This window comes from Jaculus jaculus, chromosome 7 (genome assembly GCF_020740685.1).
Source record: "Jaculus jaculus isolate mJacJac1 chromosome 7, mJacJac1.mat.Y.cur, whole genome shotgun sequence".
Classification (NCBI taxonomy): Eukaryota; Metazoa; Chordata; class Mammalia; order Rodentia; family Dipodidae; genus Jaculus; species Jaculus jaculus.
In genome coordinates this window covers 86313006-86332362 of record NC_059108.1, presented here as the reverse complement: position 1 = coordinate 86332362, position 19357 = coordinate 86313006, and the positions used below count along the sequence as shown (strand labels likewise).

General features: G+C 41.0%; 1 protein-coding gene and 1 pseudogene across 1 annotated transcript in view; one reads left to right on the top strand and one right to left on the bottom strand.

The window, feature by feature from the left end:
* Positions 1-19357, bottom strand: part of Prorp (protein only RNase P catalytic subunit) — a 140517-nt gene that overhangs the window by 59016 nt on the left and 62144 nt on the right. The gene's annotated exons all lie outside the window — the stretch shown is intronic.
* LOC123462121 lies at positions 18450-19180 on the top strand (annotated as a pseudogene).

Sequence of the window (19357 nt, the reverse complement as noted above, 5' to 3'; positions counted from 1 at the left end):
GGGCTAGAGAGATTGCTTAGTGGTTAGGGAGCTTGCCTGTGAAGCCTAGCGACCCAGGTTCAATTTCCTAGTATCCATGTAAATCAATGCATAAGGTGGACATGTGTCTGGAGTTTGTTTGCAGTGGCCAGAGACCCTGGTGCACCCATTCTCTCTATATGCCTCTCTCTCTCTCTGATAAATATTTTTTTAAAACTGGGGTAAGCCAGGCATGGTGGCACACACCTTTAATCCAAGCACTGGGAGGCAGAGATAGAAGGATTGCCAAAAGTTCGAGGCCAGCCTGACACTACAGAGTGAATTCCAGGCTAGCCTGGGCTAGAGTGAGACCCCACCTCAAAACAACAACAAACAAACAAAAAAAAAAAAAAACACCCTGGGCTGGAGAGATGGCTCAGCAGTTAAAGCTGATTGCTTGCAAAGCCTGACAGACTGGGTTCAATTCCCCAGGACCCATGTAAGTAGTGCATGTGTCTGGAGTTTATTTGCAGTGGCAGGACACCCTGGTATGTTCATTTTTTCCATCTGTCTCTTTCTGTCTCTCTCAAATAAATAAATAAATAAAATATTTTTAAGTATTTTAAAATGTTGTCATAGGGACATGATACACACAATAATGATTCATCAGTCTCACCACACCCCAAATACTTATCCCAAGACACATTAAGGTGGGGAGCCAACTTTTCATTAAGATTTTGCCAGAGAGATAACTGATACAGGAACCTAGCAACCTATTCTAAACAAGATACTTGGTGAATGTCAACTGGAATTTTGTCTCAACTACTATGCAAAGCATACCTTTCTGGAACATTTGAAAAGAGAAGAATATGAAGCCACATTCCTAATAGAAACTTAGGCTTCATTCAACTTTGTACTTAATGCTCTTGATTACTTTGCTAACTCACCTATCTCATATTCATTTCATTCACAATTGGTTCATGTAGGAATAGCTCTGCATGGCGGTGCAGAGTATTCCAGCAGTCATGTGAGAAAACAACTCCTACGCGTGCAAAGCAGGAGGAGTGGGTGAAGTGGCACATGATGAAAGTAGTCAGACTGATACTCTTTGACCTAGGGCAATATGACTTGTCTGTTACTGTGTCATGAAAGATGAATAATAGAAACAAAACAGAAACAAGAACCACTCTTCTGTTTGTCCATGAATTCTGGATAGGCACCCACTAATGCCCATTTATTTCTCAAAAGTCACAAGCCAAATGTAACTATTTTATTTTTTATTCTTTTATTTTTATATTTATTTACTTATTTATTTATTTGAGGTAGGATTCTGATTCTCATTCTGGCTCAGGCTGACCTGGAAATAACTATGTAGTCTCAGGGTGGCCTCGAACTCACAGTGATCCTCCTATCACTGCTTCCCGAGTGCTGGGATTAAAGGCGTGTGCCACCATGCCTGGCTCTTTTGGGATTTTTGTTTTGTTTTGTTTTGGTTGGGTTGGGTTGGGTTGGGTTGCTTCTGGACAGGGTCTTACTATCCCAAGCTGGTCTGGAACTCATTACACAGTCCAGGTTGGCCTCCAACTTATGATCCTCCTGCCTCAGACTCAAGTGCTAGGATTGCAGGTATATACTATTTCCAGCTGTAACTATTTTTAAAATAAGGAACCATAATTAGGAGCTGGGGAGATAGTTCAACAGTTAAAGGCACTTCCTTGTAAAGCCTACTGGCCCGAGTTCAATCCTCATTCCCCATGTAAAGCTAGATGCACATCTCTATATGTATACAGTGGCAGGAGGTCCTGGCATACCCATACATACACACACATTCATTCTCTCTCTCTCTCTCTCTCTCTCAAATAAATAATAAATATTTTTAAAAGAGTCATAACTAAATCTGGTTTTCCCCCACATTACTGAGCTTATAGATTATAGAACTCAGGCTTGGAATGTATAACTAAAGTAAAGAACTTGCCTAGCATACAAAAGGCCTTGAGACTGGTTCATCGGCACCACAAAAAAACCACACAAACATCTCTTATTAACCCTTTTTAAATCTTGACAAAAAATTAATTTAAATGTTGCTATCATCTTAGTTGTTTTAAGAGACACAGATGAAGTTTATCATCACTTTACTTTTCCAGCTCCATGAGTCCACACTATTAGTGATTTGTTCGGGTGATATTTCAGATGCTCTGGGGAGAAAAATACAATTTCACTGTTTTGATATTTTATTTAATCACTTTTAGTCTCAGATTTTTTCCCTAATTAACACTTTCTTTTTGGGCTACTTATTTTTTTTAAAGCCATACGCTACCTGAGGATGGTGGTTCGTGCCTACAATTCCAACACTGAAGGAGCTGAGGCAGAACTGCCTTGAGTTTAGAGACAACCTAGGTTGAATTATGAAAATCTGTCTCACAAAAACAAAACAAAAATCAATTAATAAAAGTCACTGCTCTTTATTATGAGGCAGGCAAATACAAATACAGGGATAGCTTAACAACTGGGGCTCCACTTTTCTTGAGTGAATCACACCCTGCTCTCCTAACAAGGCACCTAGCAATCTGGGGCCCTCACCTGCATGGAGCTACAGGTATATCCGGCTTCAAGGCTGCTCTTCCCTTAGCAGCACCTTAGCAACTCCCCTTTTCCATTCAAACATGTCCTAAAACATCGGAGGGAATGGGAAGCAGAGGCCCAATCCAGCCTGAACCAGTTTTGGGTGGAGGTACAATAAAGCAAACTGTATCCTCGGAATGACCTTTTAGGGGAAAGCCCCTATTTACCAAGTGATGTCTGTGCATGACTGGGTACATGTGATTAAAATCAGACGCATCACTGGAAGGGACAGGTGCAATAGGAGACACTTACATAACCTGTACCCCTCAATCAAAGCATAAAGACTTCCTCCATGCTGCCTCTAGCAACCAACCCTTCCTCCATCCATAGAAGGACGTCCTGGGCAGGAACCCATGGCGCTTGAGTCCTCTCACTCAAGAAGCCTGCTCCTTTGCAGCACATCCCAAACCCTTGTGTACTTCCGCTTTGCTCTCTAAAAGCTTCTGCCTGGTCTGCAATCTGCGTGCTTGTCTTCAGATCCTGGACTAAGACACCAGGACCCTGGAAACACTGAGAGCCCCCGGCCCTGTAACAGTTATGCTGATATAAGTTCTTGATAACATGACTGCTAGGTGTGGGAACACAACAAGCTTCTATTATGAACATGGAAGAAGTGTATCACTGTTAGGATCAAATTCCAGTTCTTAAAAAATGGTCAAAACACAGATATTTATTAGAATCATTGAAAGATCTGACTTCTAAAATTGCTTGTTTTTGTAAAAACAGGAGTGTGCTTTTGAGAAACTACTTCGATATACTACTGATTCCTAAAATGTGGTCTCTGGGCTGATAGCATTAGTATTACCTGGGAACTATGCCGACATGCAAATTCTCGGTCCCATCCCAGACCCTTTGACTCAGGATCTCCTGTGTGGAAGCAGCAGTCTCTTTTTCACAAACCCTCCAGGTGTATGTGATGCATATCCACGTTTAAATCAGTACTCACTGCTTAGCAGAGTGTTTGTCTATACCATTAAAGATTTATTTCAAACACTTATTATCTTTATTCTATTTATTATTTATTTGCAAAGAGAGACACAGAGAGAAAATGGGTAAGCCGGGGCCTCTGCCAACTGCAAACAGACTGCAGGCGCATGTGCCGCCATCTCATGCATCTGGCCTTTAATTGCTGAGCCACCTCTCCAGCCCAAGTTTGTTATCTTTAAATATATGTGAGAGAGGGGGCTGGAGAGGTGGTTCAGTGGTTAAGGCACTTGCTTGTAAAGTAATGGGGCTGGAGAGATGGCTTAGCGGTTAAGTACTTGCCTGTGAAGCCTAAGGACCCTGGTTAGAGGCTCAATTCCCCAGGACCCACGTTAGCCAGATGCACAAGGGGGCACACGTGTCTGGAGTTCATTGGCAGTGGCTGGAGGCCCTGGTGCGCCCGTTCTCTCCCCCCCTCCACTCTCTCTCTGTCTGTTGCTCTCAAATAAGTAAATAAAAATAAAGTCTGATGGCCTGGGGTTTGATTCCCCAGTACCTATATAAAGCCAAATGCACAAAGTGACAAATGTTTGCAGCAGCTACAGGCCCTGGTGCACCCATTCTCTCTCTCTTTTTCGATCTCCTCTTGCAAATAAATAAATATTAAGTATATGTAAGTTTAAAGAAGACCTATCAATACCTATAAGAAAACACACACAGGGCTGGGGAGATGGTTCAGTGGTTATGGGCACTTGCTTGGCAGAGCCTGCCAGCTCAGGTTCAATTCCCCAATACCCACATAAACCCAGATGCACAAAGTGGTGCATACATTTGCAGTTTGTTTGCAGTGGCAAGAAACTCTGGCATACCCATTCTCCTTCTCTCCTTCCTTTCTCTCTCTCCCATACCCTCTTTGCAAATAAATAAAAATAAAATGTTACTTTATTTATTTTTTTTAAATTTTTTTAAATTTTTTGGGTTTTTTAAAATTTTTTATTTATTTATTTGAGAGCGACAGACACAGAGAGAAAGACAGATAGAGGGAGTGAGAGAGAATGGGCGTGCCAGGGCTTCCAGCCTCTCCAAACGAACTCCAGACGCGTGCGCCCCCTTGTGCATCTGGCTAACATGGGACCTGGGGAACTGAGCCTCGAACCGGGGTCCTTAGGCTTCACAGGCAAGCACTTAACCACTAAGCCATCTCTCCAGCCCAAAATGTTACTTTAAAAAATACATACATAGAGCTGGGCATGGTGGCACACAACTTTAATCCCAGCACTCGGGAAACAGAGGTGGGAGAATTGCCATGAGTTTTCTCGATACTACATAGTGAATTCCAGGTCAGCCTGGGCTAGAACGAGACCCTACCTCGAAAAACAAAAACAAATAAAAAAAAATACATGTATAGCAGGGCATGGTGGTGCATGCCTTTAATCCCAGCACTCAGGAGGCAGAAGTAGGAGGATCACTGTGAGTTCAAGACTACATAATGAATTCCAGGTCAGCCTGGACTAGAGTGAAACCTTACCTTGAAAAAACAAAAATAAAATAAAATAATACATAACTATAGCTTAGCATTTATGAGACCCTAAATTTAAACTTGTCAGCCCCCCATCCCAATGTACACGCACAAAAACCCCTACAAAAAAAACACATCTAGATTATCTGCTCCCCTCACCCTATGATAGGGATTCAATCCAGGGCCTCAAGCATGCCAGGAAAATGCTCTACCAAGGAGCTATATCTCTAACCCTTTCTCATGGCTTTACACATACACAAGACAAAACAAGATCTCACTAAGTAACCCTGGCTGGCATCCAACTCGCGATCCCCTGTCTCTGCCTCCAAAGGCTGGGGTTACTGGCCTCTGTCATCATGCTCTGTCCTACGCTATTCTTGAAATAGGGTCCCAGGAAATTGCTCATGCTGGCGGCTTCAAGCTTTCAATCCTCTTGCTTCGACTTCCAGAGCAGCTGGAATTCTAGGCATGCTGCTACTCTTCCCAGTTTACATTTTGTTTTAGTCTTGTTTCATTGTGTGTATGCACGTACATGTCGCATGCATATGCACGTGCCATGTATGTGAAGGAGCTCACCTATGAGGTTAGCCTGGCTGCCCAGTGAGTTCCAGGGATCCTCCTGTTCCTGCTTCCTCAGCACGGGAATGAAAAACCTGTCACCAGGCCTGGTGTTTTACGTGAATACTGGAGAGCAAACTCAGGTCCTCATGCTTGTGAGGCACGACTTTACTGACTGAGTGACGTCCCCCACCCTCAACTTGTCTTTGTCATGTGTCACGAACATCTTTACCTCCAGTGCTCAACAGACTCTGTACAGTTCATAATTTAATCACTACACAGACGCAACGTAAACTATGTGCATTATGCACAGCTACGAATTTGTGCAAATATTGCTGCAAAGTAGATTCCTAGAAGCGGAACTGCTATGTCAGTGTACATTTTGAGTAGATTCAGTACCAAACTGACCTCATGTAGCTGAACTAACACATATTCTCACAGTATGAGACAGTGCCTGGCTGTTTTTGTTTTTGCTTTTGTTTTGTTTTTCAAGGTAGGGTCTTGCTCTAGCCTAGGCTGACCTGGAATTCACTATGTAATCCCAGGGTGGCCTCGAACCCACAGTGATCCTCTTACCTCTGCCTCCCAAGTGCTAGGATGAAAGGTGTGCGCCATCACGCCCAGCTGTTTTTGCTTTTTTAAGAGTCTTGCTATGTAACCCCTTCCTATGGAGAACAGTCAGGATTGCAGCAGTCCTCCTGCTTATGACTCCTGAATGCTGAGTTTACAGGCATGAGCCACCACACCAGGCTGCTGGCCAATGTTTTCTAAGTGCATATAATAATGACATTATTATAGGGATGTAGCTCAGTGGTAAAGAATCCTTCCTTAACATGCACAGGAACTGGGTTCTATGCCTAACATCACAAATAAGTGAATAAATAAAGAAGAAAAAAAAGGAATGAAACTGTTTATATAATACAGTGACAATGAGGATACCTAATTTTAATTTTTTTTAATATTTTATTTCTTAAAATAAAGCCTTTAATCCCCGCACTCAGGAGGCAGAAGTAGAAGGATCACCATGAGTTTGAGGCCACCCTGAAACTACAGAGTGAACATAGTGAATTCCAGGTCAGCCTGGGCTAGAGCGAGACCCTACCTCAAAAAAAAAAAAAATTATTTATTTTATTTGAGAGAGAGAGAGGGAGAGGGAGAGAGAAAGAGGCAGATACAGAATGGGTGTGTCAGGGCCTCCAGCTGCTGCAAACCAACTTCAGATGCATGTGCCACCTTGTGCACCTGTCTTACATGTGTCCTGGGGAGCTGAATTGGGCCTTTGGCTTTGCAGATGAGTGCCTTAACCGCTAAACCATCTCTCCAGCCCAGAGGATACTTAATTTATATGAACACTTTCAGATATAAGTTTCTTATAAATTGAAGCTGGGCATGGTGGCACACACCTTTAATCCCAGCACTCGGGAGGCAGAGGTAGTAGGATCACTATGAGTTTGAGGCCACCCTGGGACTACAGAATGAACTCCAGGTCAGCTTGGGCTAGAGCAAGACCCTACCTTGGAAAAATAAAAGACTTAAAAATCACATGTAGAAGGAACTGTCTAAAAACTATTAATATCTTCTGAAACAGAATATAATCATTATAGTTTAGGAATTTCTTTACAATTACAAATTTTCCAAAAAATATTATGATTTTCTTATCTCTAAAATAGAACATATGGGTTTGGGAAGATGGCTCAATGATTAAGTGATTGTTTGCAAAGCCTGATGACCTGGGTGTGCTTCCCAGCCAAGATGCAAAAATGGGTTTGTCTGTGTTCATTTGCAAGAGGCTCTGGAGAGCCCCCTGCACACACACATGCAAATTAAAAAAAATATATATATAATAGCATTTGATATTTTTCTAATGAAGAAGGGTATATTAGTACATGCCTTAATCTCAGCACTCAGGGGAAATTACTGGGTTTCAGACCAGCCTAGGATACTGGATTATAGTGACCCCTTGTCTCAAAAAATTAAAAATATATAAATGAGTACAATATTTCTTTATGCTTCTGAACATAAAGTATTACACTGTGGCCCACACTGGCCTGAACTTGTTATGTAGACCAGGCTGGCTATGAACTCATGATAATCCTCCTTATTCAACCTCCTGAGCACTGAGTCTACAGGAGCCGGTCACTATGCTCAAGTTTATGTTCTACCTTCCTTAATTAATGTGACGAAGTAACTATTAACAGGCCACACTGGATCTGGAAGGATTCTTACTGTGTCTGTTCTCATTCAAGCTGGCGGTGACCCAACAGCATGCAGGTCCCCCACCTGCAACCCATACATACATCTCTGTCTGTGCTGCATCCTCAGATGGTATCTAAATGCAAAGAAAGGTCCTAATAAGCAAGGCCTGAGGAAGTCTCCTCCCATAAGACCTACTTAGGCTTTGTAATTGAACAGATCTGCTGTCTCACTTTTCAGCCCATGACCTTGAACAAGCTGAGACTGTTGCTCCATGTGTAAAAAAGAGTCCAATTCACAGGACTCTTGAGTACTGAATGTGAAAATGAACGGAAAGAGCCAGGTGCACAGGACATACTCCCTAGCTGGTTACCGTGAATTGAGGACCCAGACTTTGGGTCAAGAAACTACAGCCACTTGATATTTGGCAGATTCCCTACCAATATTGGCTGGAAAATGAGAGCATCTTCAACAAGTAGTGCTGGAGAAACTGGATAGACATTACTATGTCGGGTTACAGAACTGATTTCGACTCTCCTTGTCTCTTGTTTTTTGACTTACTGGCTATGCTTCAGATAGCTCAGCCTGCAAGAAATCGCTCCATAAATACAGTGCGTTTTATTTCCACTTCATTTCTTTATGGTTATAATACTGTAGAAAACATTTAAGTCTCCCAATTAGCTTTTTGTTGTTCAAATAAACATTTTTCGTTTGAACTACAATTCATCAAAAAATAAAAGACAAGTTTCTCCTTTACAACGTCAAAGGTTCTGTTGGATACAAACACTGAATCTATTTTTTATGTCAAAATGCTGCCTGTTCAAATTATAGAAAAGAGTTTTTATACTTTCATTTGTTTCAAATTTTCTGTAATAAGCATTTTTTACATAGATTATCAGGAAAAATGCTCCCATTGAAAATAAATGGTAAAAAACACAATAAAGGCCTACACCTATATTTTGTGAGAAAAAAATACTTACTCTATATATAAACTGAGGTGATAATCGTGATTTCATTTTTCCAGCAATCAATGATATATAGTCTACATTTTCAAAGCTTTTGCCTATATTCTGTATTAATACAATTGTAAATGTAAATTTCCTTTAGAGTGATTTAATACTATGTTCCCTGAAATATTATATAAACCTGGTCAGGATAAATATTTTTATTTTATTTATTTATTTGCAAGCAAAGAAACCTAGAAGGCAGGCAGACAGACAGAATGGGCACACCAGGGCCTCCAGACAAACAAACTCCAGACACATGTACCACTGTGCATCTGGCTTTATGTGGGTACTGGAGAACTGAACTCGGGTCCTTAGGCTTTGTAGGCAAGTGCCCTAACCACTTAGCCATCTCTCCAGGCCCTAGATATTTTTAAAATATTTTCATTTATTTACTTCAGAGAGAGAACAAGCATGGGTGTGCCAGGCCTCCTGCCGCTGCAAATGGACTCCAGATATATGTACCACTTTGAGCATCTGACTTTATGTGGGTAGTAGGAAATTGAACCTGGATTGGCAGGTTTTGCAACCAAGAGCCTTTCACCACTGAGCCATATCGCCAGCCTTGGTTAGGATAAATCTGTGATATATACAGAAGCTGATAACTAAAAGTACTCATAAGTTCATTGAAGCAATCAAGTTCTCAAATGTGTATAGGGCTCAGCAGTAAAAGGAAGTTGATTGCAAAGCCTGTTGGTCCAGGTTCAATTCCAAAGTACTCATCTAAAGTGGCACATGCTCCTAGAGTTGCAGCAGCAAGGCATGCCCATGGTATCTCTCTCTCTCTGTTCCTGTCTGACTCGCTCTCACAAATAAATAAACAATATAAACTACTCAAATTGCATGTCTTAAATTTTAATAGAATGAACCCCATAAGCAAATAATTATTGCATTCAAGGCAATAAGAAAAATAAGGTCTGGAAAGGATGGCTTAGTGGTTAAGACGCTTGCCTGCAAAACCAAAGGACCCAGGTTCAATTCCCCAGGACCCACAAAAGCTAGATGCACAAGGTGGTGGCACACGTGTCTGGAATCCAATTGCAATGGCTGGAGGCTCTGGCCTGCTCATTCTGTGTGTGTGTGTGTGTGTGTGTGTTAAATAAATAAATAAATATTTTTTTAAAAAAAGAAAAGAAAAATAAGCTGGGTGTGGTGACACATGCCTCCCAGCACTAGGGAGGCAGAGATAGGAGGACTGCCAAGAGTTTGAGGCCATCCCGAAGCTACATAGTGAATTCCAGGTCAGTCTGAACTAGAGTGAGACCCTAACTTGAAAAACCAAAGGACAATGATTGAGATGGGGAGGAAATATGATGGAGAATGGAATTTCAAAGGGGAAAGTGTGGGGGTGGGGAGGAAATTACCATGGGATTTTTTTAATAATCATGGAAAATGCTAATAAAAATTTTAAAAAAACCAAAGGAAAAGAAAAGAAAAGAGAGGAAGGGGAAGGGGAAGAAAAGAATTACTCTCATATTGAATTATATTATATATTGCCATTCTCAGACCTCATGAGAACTGTTTGTTTCACCATGTTAAAACTTTAGAGACAAGCAGGTGACAAGGAATGGCATAGGGCTGGGGTTATATCACTTGTCTAACAAGTGAGGCCTCATGTTCCATCCTCAGTACCACACACAAAGGATGGCACAATATGCTATACCTCTCTCCACTTTATTTTCATTCAAGTACATCTTAGGAGCAAACTAGATACCATATTGCCCACTATCAAAGTATATACTAAATCAAATGTGATGAACATTAAAGTGACAATGACAGGTTAAATTTAAACTCAGAAATGACTAAATTAAGAAATAACCAGGGCTGGGTGTAGTGGCTCATGCCTTTAATCCCAGCATTTGGGAGGTAGAGGTAGGAGGATCACCATGAGTTCGAGGCCACCCTGAGACTACATAGTGAATTACAGGTCAGCCCAGGCTAGCATGAGACTCTACCTCAAAAGAACCAAAAAAAATAATTAATTAATTAGAAATCAAAAAAGCTAACAAACAGGGGCTAGAAAGATGGCTCAGTGGTTAATGTGCTTGCCTGCAAAGCCTAATGACCCAGGTTCAATTACCAGTACCCACGTAAAGCCAGATACACAAAGAGGCACAGGCCTCTAGAATTCATTTGCAGTAGCTAGAGGCCCTGGCATGCTCATTCTCTCTCTTCTTTCTCTGCATGCAAATAAATAAATAATAAATATTTTTTAAAAAGAAAAAGAGAACAACCAGACTGACAGGAGATGAGTTATACCTACGAGTAGCTAACTAGAGTGAAGTTTCCAAGCAAACCAGTAAACAGGCTAGTCTAAACGTTAATTGCACTCCACATATGACTTAATCTGAAGCATGGTCTCATATCAGAGGAAAACATCTTGTTAACATAGTACTCAAAGTTTATTCTTCTAGACCACAGTCCCTTATTTCTTTTTATTTGTTTTAATTTTTTTTATTTTTTTTATTTTTTCCCTATTTCTATAATTTATATTTCACTTAAGTCAAAGAAATGTATTTATTTATGTTATTTTTTTCAAGGTATGGTTTCACTCTCCCCAAGGCTGACCTGGAATTCACTACATAGTCTCAGGGTGGCCTTGAACTCATGGCAATTCTCCTACCTCTGCCTCCTGAGTGCTGAGATTAAAGGTATGCACCACCACAGCTGGCAAGTCAAAGAAATTTCAATCCATGTTCAGCTGGCCTTTCTTTTCTATGGATTCTGTAACTTCAAATTCAAGACACCATAACTGAAAATATTTTTTAAAAATGTGTCTTACCAAGCTGGGCATGGTGGGACATGCCTTTAATCCCAGCACTCAGGAGGCAGAGGTAGGAAGATCACTATGAGTTCAAGGCCACCCTGAGACTACATAATAAATTCCAGGTCAGCCTGAGCTAGAATGAGACCCTTCCTTGAAAAACCAAAATAAATAAATAAATAAACAAACAAACAAAAAATGAGATGGCCTGGAGAGATGGCTAAGTGGCTAAGACGCTTGCCTGTGAAGCCTAAGGATCCAGGTTTGATTCCCCAGTACCCACGCCAGATGCACAAGGTGGCACGTGCATCTGGAGTTTGTCTGCAGTGACTAGAGGTCCTGGGAGTACCCACTTTCTCTCTCTCTCAAATAAGAAATACATTAATTAATTAAATTAAAAATGTTTATCTATGATTTCCAATTGTCTATCATTTCCAGTCATTAACACAACACAAAACTTTAATCAAAAGTGAACTGCAAACACTAACTTTTGTTGTTGTTTATTTTTTTGAGGTAAGGTCTCTGTTGCAGTCCGGTTCGCATTGCTGGTAGAAATCACCCAACAAAGAGCAGCTTCTGGGAAAAAGAGTTTTATTTTGGTTTACAGGCTCGAGGGAAAGCTCCACGATGGCAGGGGAAAACGATGGCATGAGCAGAGGGTGGACATCACTCCCTGGCCAACATAAAGTAGACCACAGCAACAGGAGGGTGTGCCAAACACTGGCATGGGGAAACTGGCTATAAAGCCCATGAGCCCGCCCCCAACAATACACTCCCTCCAGGAGGCATTAATTCCCAAATATCCATCAGCTGGGGAGCTAGCATTCACAACACCTAAGTTTATGGGGGACACCTGAATCAAACCACCACAGTCTCTCTCTACCCCAAGATGACCTATTACTCACTCTGTTGTCCTAGACTGGCCTTGAACTCCCATCAATCCTCTTACTCATCTTCTCGAGTGATGGGATTAAAGGCATATGCGACCATGCCAAGTAGAGAGAGAGAGAGAGAGAGAGAGAGAGAGAGAGAGAGAGAATCAGTACACCAGGTCCTCCAGACTCTGCAAATGAACTCCAGACGCATGTGCCTCTGCTGTTATGTGAGCACTAGGAAATCGAGCTTGGGTTGTTGGGCTTACAGGCAGGCACCTTAAGCACTGAATCATCTCTCCAGCCCAAAACTAACAATTTTTGATTATATATCTCAGGCTGGAGAGATTCCCTAGTGTTTAAAGTACTTGCCTGTAAAGCATACTGACCCATGTTCAATTCCCCAGCTCCCAAGCAAAGCCAGATATATACAGTGGCACATGCACCTGGAGTTTGTTTGCAGTGGCTGGGGGTCCTGGTGTACCAATTCTCTCTGTCTGTTTCTCTTCTCTCTATCTCTTGCTCTCTTCTTGTAAATAAATAAATAAAAATGTTTAATAAAATAAAAATTAAAGCTGGGTGAGGTGGCGCATGCTTTTAATCCCAGAACTCAGGAGGCAGAGGTGCCATGAGTTCAAAGCTAGCCTGAGACTACATAGTGAATTCCAGGTCAGCCTGAGCTAGAGTGAGACCCCACCTCAAAAAAAAAAAAAATTACTCAAACTCTTCCTCAATGCAGATACAGAGGCAGTAGGCTCCTTGGAAGGCAAGAGTAGCATGACCCAAATTTTGGGACTCAAGGAACAAGACAAGCTTTCTCCAAAGCCACTCTTTAAGACATGGAATTGGTAAGCAGAAGAAACAATTATACAGCAAAGAATATTTGAAAGATAATAAAAATTCCATTTCAATATTTAGCATTTTTTGTTGCATACATAATAAAGAATTTATGGGTTTCCCTATTAATTACTTTGACATTATTGAAAGTTTCAAGCACAGTTGATGACAAACTCAACATTTCTACAGTTTGGGCAAAGAGAGTATGTCCAAGATTAAATGCACATAGAAACACAAAGCATAGTTTATATGTATCTTAGGTGCTTTGTAGTATTGAAACATTTACAAGAGACTACATAAATCAATAGAAAGAAATAAAATAACTTGAGTGGCAGAAAAAAATATGAGAACTCACTGGCAAGTAAACGCTCTATCAAATGACCTTTAATGGCTAATACCCTGTCTCCATTTTTCTTTCACTATAGTAAAACCAACTAAGAGATGGCAATCAAAACAAATTCTGCACTGTTTCCACCAAACTGCTTTCTATTCAATGCCCCAAGTAAGCTGTAAGAATGAAAGCATTCAGTGCTGATGTCTAACCATAATTCCTTTCAATTACATTATAAATTTTCATTCTGCTGAAGCCATTTTAACCAATTCTCAGTTAGCTACAGAAATAGGAACAGAGTTCTGAACAACTAGCAAGATTAACTAAAATGGTGTACTTTCCCCCCACACTCCCTCTATTAGAGGAGCTTATGAACACTGAAAATCTAAAATTCAGGCAGCAAAGGAAACAAGGAACAAAAAGCATTAGGACTCAATCCTGGGCAGGTGTGTGGGGTGGGAAAGATAATGAGAGAAAATTCTGTTTAAGAAGCTTTCCACTGCATGTCCTTTTGTTTTCTAAGAGAAAAGTTAACATGTTGTCCCTGTCCCCACAAAGCAATCTGACATCACCAAGTAGTAATGATGACTTCATGATGGAAAAGAAAAACTCATTTCTTCAAGTGAAATACATACATATGAAAGTATGTATAAGGTATGAGTCATGGAGACTTTTAGAAATCCCTCCCTTAGCCATTCTAGGAAAAATAGTCGATAAAAGTAATTACCTAAAACTGCAGTGGAAGAACATGATTTTAAAAAGAGAATCCAGGCAAAGAGTTTGATTCAACATGCTCAAACTCATTTCTAGCTCTTGGGCCAGACTTGACAGTTGTAACAAGATGTCACCAATCTCAGTGGGATGGCTATTAGCTAGAGTTATGGCTGTCACACCTGCCAGGGCTCCAGGAACATGGCAGAGAGAGTTAGTTCACTGCTGCCGTGAGGTGAGAGTGCTGCTTTCTCCACTAGCCAGAAACCCATCCCTATGGAGATGCTGGTTGACACCGAGGAGACTCTAAGCTCATCAGGGTCGGGCGTGGTGGCGCACGCCTTTAATCCCAGCACTGGGGAGGAAGAGGTAGGAGGATCACTGTGACTTCAAGGCCAGCCTGACACTACATACTGAATTTCAGGTCAGTCTGGGCTAGAAGTAGAACCTTACCTCAAAAAAAAAAAAAAAAAAAAAAAATCACCAATGGAGAGAATGTGTTCAACATTCTACCACAAGACTTAGAAAACACTGTGGAAGAAGGGATGGAAAGAATGTAAAAGCCACAGAGTATGTAGGTGTACTTTGGGGTGCTATCCTTCTGACATGAACTGACTGGTGCATTCATGACCCCACAGTGATTATTGAAACCCTCATAAGACCAGCATGGTTCTGAGCCCACAGAACATTTTGACATGAAGGATGGAGGTGGATGACAAAACAAAGGAAGGACTGCCTTGAAAGAGGAAGTGCTCAGGGGAGAAAGGGGAGAGGAGACAGGACAAATAAATAAATAAATAAATAAATAAATAAAGGGGGCTGGAGAAATGGCTTAGTGGTTAAGGTGCTTTCCTGCAAAACCAAAGGACCCAGGATCGATTCTCAAGGACCCAAGTAAACCAGATTCACAAGGTGGCACATGCATCTGGAGTCTGTTTTCAGCAGCTGGAAGTCCTGGTATACCCATTCTCTGCCCCCTCCCACCTCTTTCTCTCTCTCAAATAAGTAAATAAAAATAAAATAGTAGCCGGGCGTGGTGGCGCACTCCTTTAATCCCAGCACTTGGGAGGTAGATGTAGGAGGATCACCGTGATCTGGATGCCAGCCTGAGAATACATAGTTAATTCCAGGTCAGCTACAATAAAACCCTACCTCGAAAAACAACAACAAAAAAAAAAGTAATGAATTATTTTTTAAAAGATAAAGGAATGGGAACATGATCAAATTACTGTATGTTCACATATTCATGTTCTCAATAAAAAACAAAATTGAAAAAGGAAAAGAATCCCAAAGACAGAGTCAATCCACAAAGGAAAAAAGTTGAAAGACAATCAAATGAGTGGGAGAAAACACTGAAAAATCATGTATCTTACAAAGGTTTAGTATTCTGCATACTAAAAAATACAATTCAATAACCACAAGGCAACCCTACTTGAAAAATGGGCAAAAGGGGGGCTGGAGAGATGGCTTAGCACTTAAGAGGTTGCCTGAAAAGCCAAAGGACCCAAGTCTGATTCCTGAGGACCCATGTAAGCCAGATACACAAGGTGGTACATGCATCTAGAGTTCATTTGCAATGGCTGGAGGCCCTGGTGTACCCATTCTCTCTCAAATAAATAAATAAAAATTAAAAAAATATAAAAATGGCCAAAAGATTTGAGTAGATATTTTCCCCAAATATACAAATGGCCAATAAGCATAAGACATGCAATTAAGTATCATTCAGAAACACCAATCAAAACTATGCTGTGTAGTTACACAGGGTTATGCATGCCTGTAATCCTAGCACTCAGGAGATGAGGCAGAAGGATCAGGAGTTTCAGGCCAGCTTGGGCTGCATAGAGACAGACTGACCAATAACCACAAACTACAAAACACCACGTCAAACCCAACAGTATGGCTATAATCCAAATGCCACATAACAGGGTTGGTGGTATAGCTCCATGGTAGAGAGCTTGCCTAGCATGCATGCACAAAGCCCAGAGTTCTATCCCCAACACTACCAAAAACAAACACCTGAAATCCAACAACAAACAGGTAACAAGTGTTGGTGAGGATGTGGACAAAACAGAAGCCTCACACACAGCTGACTATAAGCAGCACAGGTGCTTTGGGAAAGATGGATAGCTTAAAAGGTAAAACACAGGGGGCTAGAGAGATGGCTTAGTGGTTAAGGCACTTGCCTGTAAAGCCAAAGGACCCAGGTTCAACTCCTCAGGACCCACGTAAGCCAGCTGCAAAAGGGAGCACATGTGGCTAAAGGCCCTGGTGTTCCCATTCTCTCAAATAAATAAAAATAAAATATTTTTTTTTAAAAAAGGTGGGCTGGAGAGATGGCTTAGCAGTTGGTCACTTGCCTGTGAAGCCTAAGGACCCCAGTTGGAGGCTCAATTCCCCAAGACCCATGTTAGCCAGATGCACAGGGGGGCACACACATCTGGAGTTTGTTTGCAGTGGCTGGAGGTCGTGGTGCACCCATTCTCTCCTCTCTCTCTCTCTCTCTCTCTCTCTCTCTCTCTCTCTCTGTCACTTTCAAATAAAAATGTAAACAAACAAAAAAGACCAGACACTTCCACTCATAGGCATACACCCAACAGAAATGAAAACATCTGCTCAATGACAATTTTTATCCAAGTGTTCACACTAACTCTGTTCAACTATTAATAATAGTCAAATAGTGGAAATAACCCAAATGTCCACTAGAGAATAAATGGACAAATGAAATATAGTATATCCTTACCCATACCCATACTTCTATTTGGCAATGAAAGGGAATAGAATGCTGATTTTTATAGTACAACATGTAAACTTTGGAATTAGACAGTGGTGATAGTTGCAAAAATGTATGAATATACTAAAAGCACTAAAATACAAAAGGGTATATGCCTCACTGTATTACCAAAAACTGTAAGATGAGCCACTGATTTAGTAATAGCTTTTAAGAAAAAAAGCAAAACATACTATTTCAGCAGCCCAAAGGATCCAGGTTCAATTCCCCAGGACACACATAACCCAGATGCACAAGGTGGCACAAGTATCTGGAGTTCATTTGGAGGCCCTGGCATGCTCATTCTTTCTCTCTCTCTCTCTCTCTCTCTCTCTCTCTCTAATTGGAAAAAAAAAAAAAAACCTTTGACAGTGTGTACAGCCAACAGCTGATCCAACTCAACTAAGGTGTTAAGTACATGCGTGCCATGTAGAGCTAAATTTGCACCTGTCTAGGCAATGATAACCACTAACAAGTCTATAAGTCTATGTGGTAGGTGGCAGGTTTCTGCTGGCATCAATTAAAAGTTATACTCTGATTTCAAAGTTGTTTTTTCTGTTTTGTTTTGTTTTTTGAGACAGAGCCTTGCTATGTAGCTCAAACTAGCCTAGAACTCACTTTATAGCCTAGGTTGACCTTGAACTGGTAATTCTGCCTCAGCCTCCTGATTGCTGAGATTACAGGCAAATACTACCATGTCCATTTTAGAAGATTAAAATATAAAAAGAATATATCTGGACTGAAGAGATGGCTCAGCAGTTAAGGCACTTGCCTGCAAAGCCTAATTGGGGTTTGATTCCCCAGTACCCACGTAAAACCAGATGCACAAAGTGGTGCATGCATGTGGAGTTTGTTTGCAGCAGCTAGAAGCCCTGATGTGCTCACTCTGTCTGTCTGTCTTCTCTTTATCTCTCTGCCTGCTTGCAAATTAATTAATATACTATATCTGAAAAGTGAAAAAGTACAATAAATAAAATTCACAACTAGAACTTGCTTATTTATTTATTTATTTTGTTTTGTTTTATTTTTTGAGGCAGAGTCTCACTCTATCTCAAGCTGACCTGGAATTCACTATGTAGTCTCAGGGTGGCCTTGAACTCACGGCGATCCTCTTTCCTCTGCCTCCCGAGTGCTGGGATAAGAGGCATGTGCCACTACACTCGGACAGAACTTGCTTTTTTAAGTTCCCTAATTACTACTACTCTTACAAGGTAAGCTCTGAGTTCAAAATACATGATTATAGTGAAATTAAATAAAGAACACAAAGGTTCTTTTCTCCTTAGTGACAAAATATCAGATACATAATTAATCACAAGTTCACTGAAAGCCTAGTAACATGAAGATAGTTTTAAAAAAAGAAATAAACTTTTTGGCTCCCTGAACAGCACCATGGTGGCTGGCAAGAACAAGTGCCTAAGGCAGCAAGAAGGGAGCCAAGAAAAAAGTGTTGACCCATTTTCTACTGGAAAGATGCTAGTCACCAGGACTCTAGGAACCAAAATTGCCTCTGATGGCCTCAAGGGGCGTGTCTTTGAAATAAGCCTTGCTGATCTGCAGAATGGTGAAGTTGCCTTCAGGAAGTTCAAGCTTATCACTGAAGATGTTCAGGGAAAAAACTATCTGACTAACTTCCATGGCATGGGTCTCACATGGGACAAAATGTGTTTCATGGTCAAAAAGCGGCAGACCATGACTAAAGCTCACACTGATGTCAAGACAACTGTGATGGCTGCTTCATCTGTTCTGTGTTGGTTTTACTAAAAAATACATAACCAGATCTGCAAGACATCCTATGCACAGCACCAACAGATCTGCCAGATCCAGAAGAAGATGGAAATCATGACCCGAGAGGTGCAGACAAATGACTTGAAAGAAGTGGTTAATAAATTGATTCCAGACAGCACTGGGAAAGACATAGAAAAGGCCTTCCAGTCTATTTACCCTCTTCATGACGTCTTCGTTAGAAAAGTAAAAATGCCGAAAAGCCCAAATTTGCATAGGGAAAATTCATGAAGCTTCATGATGAAGGTAGTAGTTCTGGAAAAGCTACTGGTGACAAAACAGGTGCTAAAGTTGAATGAGCTGATGGATAAGAGCCACCAGTCCAAGAGTCTGTTTAAAATTCTGATTTTTAATAGTGACAAAAGGTCCTATTCATGAAAAATAAAAATCAAGCTGGGCATGGTGGTGCACTCATATTTGGCTTCAGAATAAACTATTTCTTATCTGCTTTGAAGTGAGAGCTGTGTCTTTTGCGTTGACAGTTTCGTGTACAGAAAGTTGACTAGGAAAGAAAA